Source organism: Callionymus lyra, chromosome 11 (genome assembly GCF_982586985.1).
Source record: "Callionymus lyra chromosome 11, fCalLyr1.hap1.1, whole genome shotgun sequence".
Lineage (NCBI taxonomy): Eukaryota > Metazoa > Chordata > Actinopteri > Syngnathiformes > Callionymidae > Callionymus > Callionymus lyra.
The window spans coordinates 17,143,435-17,158,941 of record NC_141828.1 but is presented as its reverse complement, the minus strand read 5'-3'; the positions used below and the strand labels follow the sequence as shown (position 1 = coordinate 17,158,941).

Here is a 15,507-nt window from a genome sequence, read left to right as displayed (position 1 = left end):
CTTATTGCTGCTTTAAGTGGTTCTGAGTTACTGTTTGTGATGTTGAGTGATGGAAACCTCGAATGAGTTTCAAAATGTAGCTAACCTACTGTACATCATAGCCATTAGAGCTGCTGTAAGGAAACTCTGTCTCCCTTTCCTAAAGCTTTTAAGTTTCATATCAATGTATTTATTAATGTAGATTAATAATACATGCATATTTGTGTATTTAATTGTGAAAAAATAGACAAAACAAAATAAGTATTATTATAAATTGACATATTTATCATCAGAAATAGTTACTAGCAATGGGTCGACAAGGCCTCATGATACAGCCGTCTAGTGAAGATACTGTATCATGATACAGTATCTACACTTAAATAAACATTGGCTCCAATTATACAATGAAATCTGGCATCATTTTCAAACTTACAGTGCCATCTAGTGGCCTTTAAAAATGAAGTCACTGAATCACGATACAATGTTTTAATTAGACATTTGTATCATGAGACCTCCTCAACCCATCACTAAGTTATACTAAACACAACAAGAGTGCCGATGTGTCGACAAGGACATATGGGTCGAAAAGGCCTCATGATACAGCCGTCTAGTGAAGATACTGTATCATGATACAGTATCTTCACTTAAATAAACATTGGCTCTAATTCAATAATACAATGAAATTTGGCATCCTTTTCAAACTTAGAGTGCCATCTAACTCTCTTCATCTTAACAAATGAAGTCACTCTAACACGATACAATGTTTTAATTAGACATATGTATCATGAGGCCTCATCAACCCATCACTAAGTTATACTAAACACAACAAGAGTGCCAATATGTGTACAGGTTTTGTTGTACCCATTGCTTTATTTTTGGAGGGTTTTTTTGGACAAAAAACAATGAATGACTGTGTAAAAAAAACAATGTCCTACAAAAGGTTGACTTCATTATATTTTACTTCATATTAGACAATTTTATGGTAAACAAAGACATTAAAAATTAATGTGTATTTACAGGTCAAATATGTTGAGTAACTTTCTGTCTGTACGTGGTCTCTTTTATGCAGTGGTGGCACTGGTGCATCTCTATGAGACTTGGACCTGAGCTAAGCTGGAAATCCATGTGTTGATTTGGTTGACAAAACCAACATGCAGACGACCTAGAAACCGAAAGAAAGGTTAAACAGAGAACTTTCCTCTGGTATAATTGAATAGATCTTGTGTTTCATGAACACCTTATATCTGATTTAATGTTTATTGTTAGTCTTTAACAAGTGATTTTTTTACGACGCCGGGGCTTTTGTTTACTGTTTATACCCGAGACTGTCCACAAATAACAGCCAATAAAAGAAAGATTCTTAGGGAGCGTCTCATCAGCAGTCACAAAGTGCCATCTATTGGTGGACCAGGGAATGAGATTCATCGTGGACATGGGGAGGAAAAAAAGTGCTGCAGTGCAACAGGAGCAGGAGATTTTCATTAGCCTGCCACACTCGCACTTCATTACATCATCTGTCGGGCTTATGAAAGCGGCGCTCTGTGGCTCAGGATGTGAAGCAGGAACCTCCAGTTGTAGCAGAGGTGTCCTTGGGCAAGGCATTGAACCGTCAATCTACTTGTGATGCAGTCAGTGTGAGAAAGTCATTGTCAAAACATTTTCTAAATAGCAGGTTCAAGCAAGAGGTGAATACAAATGTTGCTGGTTTTTTTTCTTTTCACGCTTTGATTAATAAGTGTCTGTGTAAGTTTGTTATGTTCCTGTCAATCTTTTTTTAAAAAACAATGTCCACACAGGGGGATAAAGGCGACGGTGGCATCCAGGGAGAAAAAGGGGTTAAAGGAGACAATGGAGACAGTGTATGTATTTTCCTGTGGAGGCATTTACACCCCCTCATGCTAGACAACCATTAACCAAGGTCTCCTCCCACAGGGTGAGCCAGGTGCTGTGGGGGCCAGCGGGACGAAAGGACAGAAAGTAAGTCACATCAATGTCGGCTGTGGTAGGTGATGGTTCCCTCTGTTTGTGCAGCGTGAAACCTCTCTGCCGGCGTCTGTGGCTCTGTGGGGTGTGTCTGCTGGGGTGGTAGTGGAAGAGAGAAGGTTTGTGGCGCTGAATATTAAACGATTGAGATGCTTCACACAAGTGTATGAGAAGTAAAAACCCGTTGTCAGACATGACTTCAGAGAGGATGCGGCCCATGTTGGATTTTTTTTTCCAGCATTTTCAGAGGCGTTTCTATTTTTGAAAATGTTCCATATTTGGATTTACATTTTTTTTGTATCTCATTTTTGAATTTACAGGAAATTTTGGGTAAAAAATATTTGTGTTAACATGATTCAAGAGTCTTTAATTTTGGGTTATTTATTTTAATCTTTTAATTAAAACCTTTTTGGGTAAAGTTTTTTGGACTTCAGAAAAATCTCAATCAAAATTTGGAGAAGGTTTCTTTCTGATGGTCTAGTGTGGAATGATCTTTGGTTTTCCGGATTTTTTATTTCAAATTTTGAAATTATAAAATAAATAAATTGTCCAGATATTTGACACTGCAAAAAATCTGATTTTAGAAATTTTAGGCAACATTTATTTTTGCTAACCTGATTCACAGGAACATCAAGTTTGGTTTTATGATTTTTTCCATTTTTATAGACTTATGACATTTGTAACTTTTTTGATTGGTATTTTGAGAACAAAGAGAATCACATTTCTAAATATGGGTAACATTTGCGTTAACATGATCTACTGGGACATTCACTTTCATTATCTTTCCATTTCTAGAGACTTAATATGGTTAATATGGTCCAGGTGACATGAAGAAAGTTTTTCTGGGATTTTTTGAAATTTGTAAAGACTTATTTGAAAGTTTTAACAACTTTTGATTAAAAAAAAAAAAAAAAAAAAGACTATGAGACTATAGGAAATCACTTTTTTTCCAAATGTGGGTAATTTTTGTGTTTCAAAATGATTTTTTATTTATTTTATTTTGGGGCATTTCTTTCAACTTCAGTTTATTTACTATGCTAAGCTAGTATTAGCATATATTACAACTATCATATACTCATTATTAGTGGTGCGCTGATGAAGCTTCATGAAATGGTGTCCTATTTTTTTATATATATATATATTAATGCGTTTCACAGCCAAATATACAGCAAAGACTGCCATCTAGTGGCCTCTGGCAAGAAAGGAAACTGTTTCATGAAGCTAAATCTGCTCATCACTACACAATTAATTAATAAAATGTTTTATTTATCATTTCTTAGGGAGAGTTGGTTATAAAAACTGTTTAAATATTGATTTTTTTTTTCTTCTTCTGTTCACCCAGCTCTCTTGTGGTGGACACGATTGCTTCATAAATCTCTTTGTACATCACAGTAGAACTTGTGTGGGCCTGCATGCTACAGCCTGTGTTTCATTTCCAATAGAATGCACCAGGATGGTTTAGATGGAGCAGGAAAGTAGAGGAAGATTTCATCACATCCTTTCATGTTTTATCAGTGCAACATGCCAACATATTACAACATTTTGAAATTCTATTGATATTAATGAGTCATTTGGTTATGCATTAGTTTAACGGTGCCAGATCACTGGCTGGTATTCTGCTGCAACAGTCATGGACAAGAAATGGTTTTGCAATAGATGGATTCTAATTTGTTCTTACACACTTATCTAGATCACATTCCGTAGCTACAGTAGGATCCTTAAATCTCATTGGTCGACCTCTTTCTTTTCTCTAGTACCTGCCAGTGGTAGAATTATAAAAATGAGAAAGAAGCATTGTTAAGTTATTGTTGTTTTCTAAATATGTGGCAATATTTATGCAATTATTATGAAATAAATCAGGAAATGTTGGTAATAAAATATGAACCACAGTGAATTAAAATTTCATAAATTATATTTTTATATAAATGAATTATTAGATATAACAAATATATAATAAAAAATTACTATTATTTTATTTGTTATGTTGTATATTTGTATTTCATAATATATATATATATATATATATTCTGTATATATAACTGCTTTTTTTAACCTTGAATACAAATCAATTAATACAAAAAAATCAAACAAAAATTCATGATATCATCCACAAAACTTTTTTTATTATCATATTATTGATTATTATGAGAATGAATTTAAGTCTTGAATTTCCACCCTGTCTGCACATTTTTTTTTTTTTCACTTTTCTAAGATTTGTCATATACTGTTTTTCTACTTCCTTCTATCACGGTGTAGATTTGCTTTTGTTTTCCTAACTTTCAAGTATATTAATCATAAAAAATAAGATATCTATATATTACTATGATGTCATCATACCACCAGGCCTGAGATACAATTCACTTCCTGTCAATCCGAGTTGAAGACATGAGGAGGTTGATCACGTTTGACCATTCCTCCGCCAGATGGGAGGAGATACAACGGATCAAGCAAGATAAAAATAGTGCGACCATAATTCAGGGTCGACAGGCCTCTTAAATCTGCCGTCTGGAAATGTTGCGTTTTTGCCGGCCAATAGATTGTGAATCATTTTTGCGACATCCAGAAATGATTTGTCCGGGGCTAAGAGAAAATCTTACCGTAGATTTTTAGTCTGACATTCAACTAATGGCAATGAATTCCGCCTTCGCGGAGAAATGTTCCCGACGAGTCTGATGCTAATATTGGTGACGTCGGTGCTTGACATTCGTTTCTTTATTTAGAAAAAGAAAAAAATGGATTGAAACCAGTGTGAGGGCAGCACATACATCTGCTGCGTCACTGACACAGCAGAGGATTTGAATGATTTTTTATGAATCAGATGAAGGACAGATGCTTCATTATGAGCTGCTTCCACACTGTAGGGATCTTTTGAGGATTTTTAAATTCTCTCCACTGGAACAGCGTTGAGTTTGTGTCCACACAGGCAGTGGAGGAGGGCAGTGACGCCACCAGACCACCAGATAATCTGTTATTAACTCCACTGGGGCTTAGAAAAAAGGAGATAAATGGATAAACGGACAATAAATGGAGCGACACAGTCAAGTCAGCCTCGATATAAGAGACGACAAACGATCAGGCGGTAGAAGTTGATGAGGTGACGGTCAAAAGAATGGGTTTTTGTCAGCAATAAAAACATCTACTTGTGCTCATTTTAAGAACGTTTTATCAAATTTGTTGAATCACAGGAAACTAAACTCACCTATAGTTTGCTCTTGTTTCAGTCACAGCTTGATTTGTATATGATCTATAAGACACATGATGTTATTTTTCTTTGATATATGTTCTTTCTCTTTAGAATGTGTCATCTTGCACTTTCTTTTTATTGCACTTTGTTCTTGTTTTATGAATCTATCGTCTGTGTCGCTGTGAGCTGTAAAAACAATTTCCCGAAGGAGATCTCCAGAGGGATCAATAAAGTTTATCCATCTATCAATCTACAAAAACAAATTGAAAATGCACCACATTGAAGAGAAGAAAAATATATTTGTATTAAGCCTTAATATCAGTATTTTTTTTTAATAAAAAAAATGTTGTTTTTTCAGGAGTTTTACTTTATACTCTCCAGAAACATTTTCAACCAAATAAATAAATAAATATATATATTTTCTAAATGTCACTGAAGGAACAAACTCAAACTCAAATCAAGACCTCTAATATTTATATATTTTTTAGTCTAAAATAACCTTTGTGCCTTTTTTTTTTTTTTACCCCTTAAGAAATATTGGCATTTAGAATAAGCAAAAGAGAGTAATGAAACAAAGACTATAATAACTGATGAGGAGAAATTAATCACAGATAACATTTTGGACGTTAAAAAGAAGAAGAAAAACAAATGCTTTGCAAAAAATATACACTTACATTATTTTGAACCCTGGAAAAAAAAGTGCTTCTTCTGAACTCTTTACTCTCCGGAAACGTAAAACGAATATTAAAACGAATCAGGTTCCATTTAAATGTCAGCAAAGGAAATAACTTTACTTAAACTACTAATTCAAAACATACGGGAATATAAATAAATGGAGATCAATCAAACAAAATGTTTGACGGTGATAGAAAAAGTGATGAGAAGAGTGCAGACAAGGTGGAATGACACAAAAAGCTTGAAATGCTCAGGGTTGCATTGGGTACATATTGTTGAATTATATATATTTATTTACATTTGTTAACCCGCAGGAGCTGCGTAAAAATTATGAAAGACACTCTGGAGTCCATCAGTTAATCCTCATCTTCTGTCATATTCGTCATCAAATTGTGTGGCGCAAAGAAATCCAGGACGCGAGTGTTGAATCCATATGTTAAAGTAGCTTCTGTTTTTACTCTCCGCTCTCACCTGCGTGTCCATTTATCTTCAATTGTAATTGTCACACTTTGCTATGCAGCGATCAATATTGTGTTCCTCTGACTTTTTTTTCCAGGGTGACGGCGGCCCGCCTGGTCCTCCTGGTCCTGTAAGTACAGTATTGCAATGAGATGAAATTGAAGGTAATGCGAGGTGAAGCGTACTAGATCCCCTCAGCTTTAGCGTGTCATGGTTTATTCATAGATCATTTCTTTGTGTGCGCCTTCTAAATTCCACCCAGGGGTCCACTGCCGAATATTGTTTGCATTAGTATGTGAAGCAGTGAAAACGCTGACGACGATGCAGACTTTTTTTTTCCCCATCGTTTTTCTTCTTTGTCAGCCGGAGTTACAGTCAAAGTTGTGTTGAAGCACAAACACTGTGGTTTGTGTCAAATGTAGGAATGACGTTTGGAACACACTGACAACCCTGGCACACCTTTATTGTTAACTCCTGTTGGATTTATTTTTTTATTATTTATTTTTATTATATATTATTATTCTTATATTGATGTCATGTTTCCATCATCAGTGAGACCTCACAGTGAACTGACTTTATGAGGTGTTTTAAATGAATTTGGAAAAATGGTTCTCGCTTATAAAACGCTTTATAGTGTTTGGTTGATGAGGCTTCGTGATACAGCTGTGCACTGAATCATGATACTTTTGAAAGGCCACTAGATGGCACTCCAGGTTTGAAAAAGTCGCAGGTTTTATTGAATTAGTGGATTAGAGCCAACGAAGAGTAACAGCTACACATTGGGTTTCATACATGAAGCGTTAATTCAAAGGTCGCCTTTAAAAAACGTGTTTCGAACGTAACAAAAAATGTTAAAATCACATTTAGTAGGTTAATAATTATCTACTTAAATGGACTCAATAGATACACATTGTTTCAACAAAATGAACATTTATTTAAAAAGTATATTAAAGCAAAAGAATGAAGCAAAAGCAATAATAATATGCTAAACTCAGAAAATATGTAAACAATCATCAGATATGTTTCCTGAAAAAGAGATATTCTCAATAATACGAGTGATGTTTAGCCTGGGTGCCATCCTATTTCTACACTCGCTACTCTAAAATAAAATGTTTAGGGTCGGAGTGTAGCAGCCCCCCGGTAGAAATAGGATGGCACCTTAGGCTAAGCGATGTTCTCGTCAGCAGTTGATATTTTGGAACATGAGATCACTCCTCCTGTGACTCAAGTCTTTCTTCCAGGCGTTTATTTTCCTCCAGTTTCATCTCAAATTATAAACGTTTCACCGGTGAGAGGTTCTATAAGGCAAAGATTAACGGACCACAGTAAATATACGTTTCCTCTAGAACCAGCAGAATCTTCGTCGAACCCCTACAGTGGTTCCTCTGTTATGGATCTGATAGGATAGTTGTTATGTCACAACTGGGCTCCACAACTAACAGAACCATATATATATATATATATACTTAATTTATGACCCTAGCTCATGAGGGTAAATAACATAACATAGTAATCAGATGATGGTGGTTTTAAAGAAAATTTATTGTTTAATAGGGAGGGTAAATTCAGTCGGATTATACAAAAAAAAACCTCAAGGAGAGGAATGCTATTCCACAAAACACAATACAACACTCAGGAATAAACAAGTTAAATACCGGCTCACAGCCGTCAAAATGCGCAACAAAAGAGAAATGCTAATCAAAGTCACGCAGGTCGAGCAAAACGTTCAAAAACACTCAAACAAAAGCACCAACGTTGGCTCAAAGACAGGCAGATTAAATCGAAGTTTCAGGCAATGAGGCAAAGGAGGTCGACAGGTGAGGCAGGTGAAGATGGACAGGATCCACCAATCACAGTGCAGGCAGGTGGATCTTATTCTTATAACTCCACTACTAACAATAAAAATGAAAAAAAAGATTTTCTAAACTCCACGTCAATAGAAATGATTTCTGCATATGTATTTCTGTCAGGCAGGTAGGTCGTTCACCTTGACACAAAGGCAACACAAATGTTTAGAGAAAATGCTGATTTTAGAGAAACATGCAAGGTCAGGAAAACTAACGTATACATGATCATGGACTCAGAACGAAAGCAGAGATCTATTGTCTTCAAGTGCAAAGAGTGAAGTTATAATAAATCATTGGATTTTTAATTGATAACCTTTTTGAATGCAAGGTAACAATTATCTTAGTACAGATGGTGATCGATTAGAGCAAACTTGTTAATTCTGCCACACTAGCGCCCAATTACAGGAACCTATTTAGTGGTTAAATTATTCATGTTTGTAATCAAAGCTCTTTCCTAACTTGTCCTCACTAGACTCCTTCACTTAATAAACACAGAGGTTAGTCAAAGAAATGATCTCTCCTGTCTACTGGCCTTCATTATCACGACAGCACATACAATTAATACTATCATTTACAGTCCATTTAAAGTTTCTTATTCTACTTTTTCTGACTCGCGTTTAATAGCATGAAACTCTTTATCTTCAACTTCCGGTTTCGCTGTTTTATTTAATTTAAAATTTTTGGTTTTCTTCAATCAACAGAGATCAGATTTTAAGCAAAATAAATTCTGACTTTAATTTGGCGTAAATGCTGTTGTACCAAATGAATGCTCTAGACCAAGAACATGTTATTTCCCAGGACACATCTATGCTAGGAATAAATATGCAAAATAGCTTTTAGCAATTCAACACAGCAGCTCGCAACAGTATATGTAACGAGAATATTGTTTATTTTGCAAATATCCCACGCTGTACTAGTAAAATAGAACATATTATTGATCAGTAAAAAAGTCTGTTAAATACAATTCATCTAGTGGCCGGTCTTGAGCAGAAGAAACCTGTTGAATTCATCAAGACGTGGTGGGATTCATGCATCAGTTGAATAACTGTTTATAATACCTAAAAAAGACACGACCAGGACACTTTATTTGCATCGATATTGCATCTCAATGCTACCAATTTAGATTAAAGAAGGTAGACGTAGACATCCATCTCTGACAAATGTGGACCATTTGTTTGCCCTCAGATGATTATAATGATGATGTTTTATCTGTTAATGATGATGTAAATGGTGATAAAAATGTTGATGATGTTTTATCTTTTGACAATAACCGTGCTAATGGAGATTATGATTAAGATGATGTTTTGTGATGTTGATGGTGATGGTGATGATGATGATGATGATGATGATGATGATGATAGTGGTGGTGATGATGGTGATGGTGATGATGATGATGACGATGATGGTGATGGTGATGGTGATGGTGATGGTGATGGTGATGGTGATGATGATGATAGTGGTGGTGATGATGACGATGACGAAGAGGATGATGGCGGTGATGATGATGGTGATGACGATGATGATAGTGGTGGTGATGATGACGATGTGGATGATGGCGGTGGTGATGGTGATGATGTTGATTGTGATGGTGGTGATGGTGATGATGATGATGATGATGATGGTGATGATGGTGATGATGGTGATGGTGATGATGGTGATGGTGATGGTGATGGTGATGGTGATGGTGATGGTGATGGTGATGGTGATAGTGATGATGACGGTGGTGATGATGATGATGATGATGATGGTGGTGATGGTGATGATGATGATGATGCTGATGACGGTGATGGTGATGGTGATGGTGATGGTGATGGTGATGATGCTGATGCTGATGCTGATGCTGATGCTGATGCTGATGATTATGATGCTGATGGTGATGGTGATGGTGATAGTGATGATGACGGTGGTGATGGTGATGATGATGACGACGGTGATGGTTATGGTAATAAGGGTGATGATGATGATGATGATGATGATGATGATGATGATGATGGTGATGTTAATGATGATGATGATAATGATGCTGATGTTAATGATGTTAAGTAGGTTTTCTGTACTAAATTATAAGCAGCCTTTAGGCAACAAGAAAAAAAACTATGGTGATCTTTCCGGTTTTATCTTTTGACGATAACCGTGCTGTTGGAGATTATAATGATTATGAGGATGTTTTGTGATGTTGGTGATGATGCTGATGGTTATGGTGATGACGGTGGTGATGATGATGATGATGATGATGATGATGATGACAACGGTGATAGTGACGGTGATGGTTATGGTACTGACGGTGATGATGATGAAGATGATGGTGGTCATAATGATGCTGATGGTGATGGTGATAATGGTGGTGAAGGTGATAATGGTGGTGATGATGGTGACGGTGATGATGATGGTGATGTGATGATGATGCTGATAATGGTGATGGTGATGTTGATTGTGATAATGATAATGGTGGTGGTGGGGACGATGATGACAATGATGGTGGTGATGGTGATGACGATGATGATGGTTATGATGTTGATGATGATGATGATGATGATGATATCTTGTTACTTTTGTTTATTACCTTTTGGTTTTCTGTACTTAATTATAAGCAGCCTTTAGTCAACAAGAAAAAAAAACCTAATGTTTTGCCATCACATTTGATCTGTCACTGAGTTTGACGAGAGCTCTCTCTGATGTCAAAAGCCTCGATGGTGCTCACTGAAGTGTACCCAGTTGTGGGTCATTTATGATGAGCGTGACTCATCAAAAGCACACAAAAGCTAAGGCGACATTAGTCATTTGATGAATGAGGCTGCGTGAATATCTCTTGTCTGTGCTCCCTGCCTTCCCGTGGCAGATCATTCTGGCAGTTAAGCATTGATTTTCCTTACGCAGCAGAAGCGAGGGTGCACATCATTACCCTCTCTTCATAAACCTTCTTGTGTTTCTGTTTATCAGTGACAGGGAGGAGCAGCGGGTTAACAGGAAAGGCACAGAAATCCCTTCTGGTCGGGAATTGGCAAAAAAAAATGTCTTTCCATCTTTGAGGCAGTTCTGCTTTTACAGCTGCCAATAAAGTCTTACGGCGGAGTTTTACTCTTGGCTGTTTTACTTGTTGGAGATTGTTGGGGAGATAGAGAGCAGCAGTTGGCAGCTCATGACAGAGGATTTCAGGCAGGAATATGAGATAAGACGAGAGCAAAAATGACAAATGGTAAAAATTTACTTTGCTTCTTCGATTATATTTGTTGAACAAAAAATGGCACACATGTATTTAAAAGATTAGTTTTCTAGTATTCCAGCCTCGGATTGTATATGTGGATAACAATGTTGTCATAATTTTTCCCATTTAAATGAACGAATATTAAATAAATAATCAATAAATAGTTTTTATTTATTAGAAAAAAAATGATTGCATGTTCTCAAACTCATTTAAAAACTGTGCTGTAATTAATCAAAATAGTTACATTTGTGCCTTTCAAAATTCACCAAATTATTCCCCAGTAAAAGTTTTTTTTTATCCATCCATCCAAATATACACCAGCAGAGGAAAACTGAAAAAAAAAACTATTAAAATAGGCAAAGACTTGTAGAGGGTGTCATGTAGTTAAGAAGGTGAAATGAGTTAAGAAGGTGTCATGAGTTAAGAAGGCGACATTAGAACGTGTTATGAGTTAAGAAGGTGTCGTGTAGTAGAGGTGACATAAGTTATCATGAGGAAGATGTCATTAGTTAAGAAGGCGACATAAGAAAGTTTCATGAGTTAAAAAGGTATCGTGTAGTTAAGAAGGTGTCATGAGTTAAGAAGGCAACATAAGAAAGTTTCATGAGTTAAAAAGGTATCGTGTAGTTAAGAAGGTGTCATGAGTTAAGAAGGCGACATAAGAAGGTGTCATGATTTGAGAAGGCGACATCAGAAGGTCTCATGAGTTAAGAAGGTGTTGTGTAGTTAAGAAGGTGACATAAGAAGGTGTCATGAGGAATGTGTCATGAGGAATGTGTCATGAGTTAAGAAGGTGTTATGTAGTAAAGAAGGTGTCAGGAGTTAAGAAGGTGACATAAGGTGTTACGAGTTAAGGTGTCGTAGTTAAGAAGGTGTCATGAGTTAAGAAGGCGACATATGAAGGTGTTCGAGTTAAGGTGTCCTGTAGTGTAAGAAAGTGTCATGAGGAATATGTCATGAGTTAAGAAGGCGACATAAGAAGGTAAAATGAGTTAAGAAGGTATCGTGTAGTTAAGAAGGTGTCATGAGGAATATGTCATGAGTTAAGAAGGCGACATAAGAAGGTGTCATGAGTTAAGAAGGTTTGTGTAGTAAAGAAGGTGTCATGAGTTAAGAAGGTGACATATGAAGGTCTTCGAGTGTCATGAGGAATATGTCATGAGTTAAGAAGGCGACATAAGATGGTAAAATGAGTTAAGAAGGTATCGTGTAGTTAAGAAGGTGTCATGAGGAATATGTCATGAGTTAAGAAGGCGACATAAGAAGGTAAAATGAGTTAAGAAGGTATTGTGTAGTAAAGAAGGTGTCATGAGTTAAGAAGGCGACATATGAAGGTCTTCGAGTAAAGGTTTCCTGTAGTGTAAGAAAGTGTCATGAGGAATATGTCATGAGTTAAGAAGGCTACATGAGAAGGTGTCATGAGTTAAGAAGGTGTTATGTAGTAAAGAAGGTGTCATGAGTTAAGAAGGCGACATATGAAGGTTTCATGAGTTAAGGAGGCGACATAAGAAGGTTTCATGAGTTAAGAAGGCGACATAAGAAGGTTTCATGAGTTAAGAAGGTGACATAAGAAGGGTTTTGTATAGTTAAAAAGGTTATGACTAGTGCATTTCTTAGTAAAGCACCAGCAGTCGATGGTTCTGCCATATGTGCATGTAAAGTGTAAATTGAATGTAACTTTATTCATAAATGTTTGAACACAGACACATTCAAGTTTTGTTACTTAAATGTTTCTAAATGTGTATTTCTGCAGGTGATGACATCTCATGGATTAAGACATCTCACTGGGAATGTAAGTCATGATTTTCCTCAACAACTGATCATTTTTTTAAGTTTAATTTCGTTCATCGGCGACGCTTAAATGTTTGTTATTTCTCGATTGAAGGAGGAACTCGACAAACCACTGATAAGAACAAAGGGAGAGAAGGTAAAGAGATGTGATTTGATACTGTGGAGGATTTAAGACAATGCATCCCTGAAGCCATATTGGAACATGCCTGAAAGACACAACCACGTTTACAAAGCCTTATCATAATATAGCCTTGGAAAGATGAAAAAAGAAAATCCACATTCTGCCAGATGGGCGAAGTGCTTTATATTTCAAACATTGATGGCCGCCTTCTTTTATCCAGGGAGAAAATGGGCCTCAAGGACCACAAGGCTTAAAGGTAACTTGTTCAACAAATAAAGGGGAAAGAAATAAAATTGTATTCATGCTTCGTCTTCAAAGATCCTCTGTAACGGCACCGGCAAAGTTACGAGTGTTATTATTGTATTTATGTTTTTGTGCTGAAGAGACTTTGTATTCAGCGTCACTTTTTGACATTTTCACTCTCAGGTGGCTTTTTTTCTTTTTAGAAGGATTCAATGTTAACTTTCAGTGATAAAAACACATTATTCCAGCAGTCACTCAAGCAGCTCTTACCAAACTACAACGTCTTTAATAGAATTAAAAGTGGGAGAGCTACATTTTCTTTTTTGTTGCTTTTCTTCAGGGAACTCTTGGACTACCAGGTTTGAAGGGAGATCAAGGACCAGAGGTAAGTGTGCTTGAAGGTACGATACCGTAAATAAGATTATTTTATGGCTTTGTTTGTGCCAATACTTTTCTCTAGTACCAAACAGTGTTAAATGAATAATGAAAACTTACCCAGTGAGACACAAATAAAAGGCCAACGTGGTTCATTTCCTGAGATATTTTTCAAGCAAATCTATAGTGATGCGTTAGACCGGTCAAAGCATTGCTTTACAGCTGCTAGGACTGACTCACCGTTGGGAAAACAAACACAAGAATGCCTTCCTGAAACACCTGATGGAACATCATCTTCCACAAAGTCTAAATTGATTTTATATAATACAAATTAATTATCTGTTTCTAATAGGGGAACAAGACAGTGACAACCTCAGCAATATGAAAAGGGAAAATTAGTATTTTTATTGTATTTATTCAACTTTTTATGTTTTATTTGATTTATTTGAACAATTGTTTTTTTGTTTTTTTTTTGTGTCTGTTTTCATTTAATATTGGATAAACTGTTAAGTAAATGTAAGAGAGCTAAATAAAAATAAAACATAAAAATGTTTTTTAGTTTGACGTATTTTTTATGTATTTTTACCATAGTTTGTAATAAATAATAAATAAAAAATCAGATTAAATTGATTAACAAACAAGTCAATTTAAACGCAGAATATTTTCCGAAACAAAAATATATAGTACAGTTGCAGCAGAATGCCATACATGGGTTCCATGAACATTTATTTAGATTATTCTTGCATATCAATTGATTGTTTTTGTTATAAGCAACTGAATAATCCACAGCTGTTAACTCATGCTGATGTGTATGAGAGGCTGGAGCTCTCTACTGTCCTTTAGCGATCTCTGAGATCTTGGAAGTAGTAGCTAAAAAGTCAGCTCTCTGAAGGAGGGTCCGTGAGTAAGTTACTCATCCTCACAGGAACAGTGTGTCAGCTGTGAAATCCTCCTGAACGTCTCATCAACAAGGAGTTGTTGATGGGAAAGTCACTCACAGATCACTGAAGTCTGTGTTGTTGTTTTTTGATCTTGGCTTTGAAACATGAGCCGAAAAGAACCAAATTGAGGATATAAATGTGAATTCCTGCGAGAGTCTCTCTGTTTGGCACCTCTGACAGTTTCATTAAAAAATAACATTTTCAATTAAAACCCACGGGAAACTCACCATTTCTCGCCACTTTTATGTCTCGTCAGACTGTTTATTTTTTATCGTCACTTTCCACCATCTGACCGAGGCAGAAAATATCTTTTAGGAGTTTAGGAGATAATTGTAAGACTAATTGTCGTCAGCGACTCGGAGTAGAGACATTTGTCTGTTTAGGCGATACACCAATTTTGTGTAGTATAGAGGGGAAAAAAGGTAGTAAATTTGTACTAAGTAAATTAAAGAAATAAAATAGCTTAGTGGCTGTAATATCTTGTACATTCAAGTGCCACATAAATACAATTTAAAATAGCCATTTACCACAAAATTTTAGCCAAAAGTAATTAATTATTTCTTGTAAATATACAATAAAGTAGTTTGAAAAAAAAACTTTATTGTACTGCATCCCAGCATGCATTACAGGAGTACATTTTTTTCACTGAGCTATAGTTAGTATTTCCGAGGTAAAAGTACCTACTCCCTGGTTACAGTCCTGTT

General features: G+C 35.9%; 1 long non-coding RNA gene across 1 annotated transcript; it reads left to right on the top strand.

Moving 5' to 3' along the window:
• Window positions 1–1,774: 1,774 nt before the first annotated feature.
• Window positions 1,775–13,125, top strand: LOC148069415 (uncharacterized). The gene is made up of 4 exons (XR_015712980.1): window positions 1,775–1,838; window positions 1,912–1,956; window positions 6,378–6,410; window positions 13,086–13,125. It is a non-coding gene; the product is annotated as an uncharacterized LOC148069415 (long non-coding RNA).
• Window positions 13,126–15,507: the final 2,382 nt, after the last annotated feature.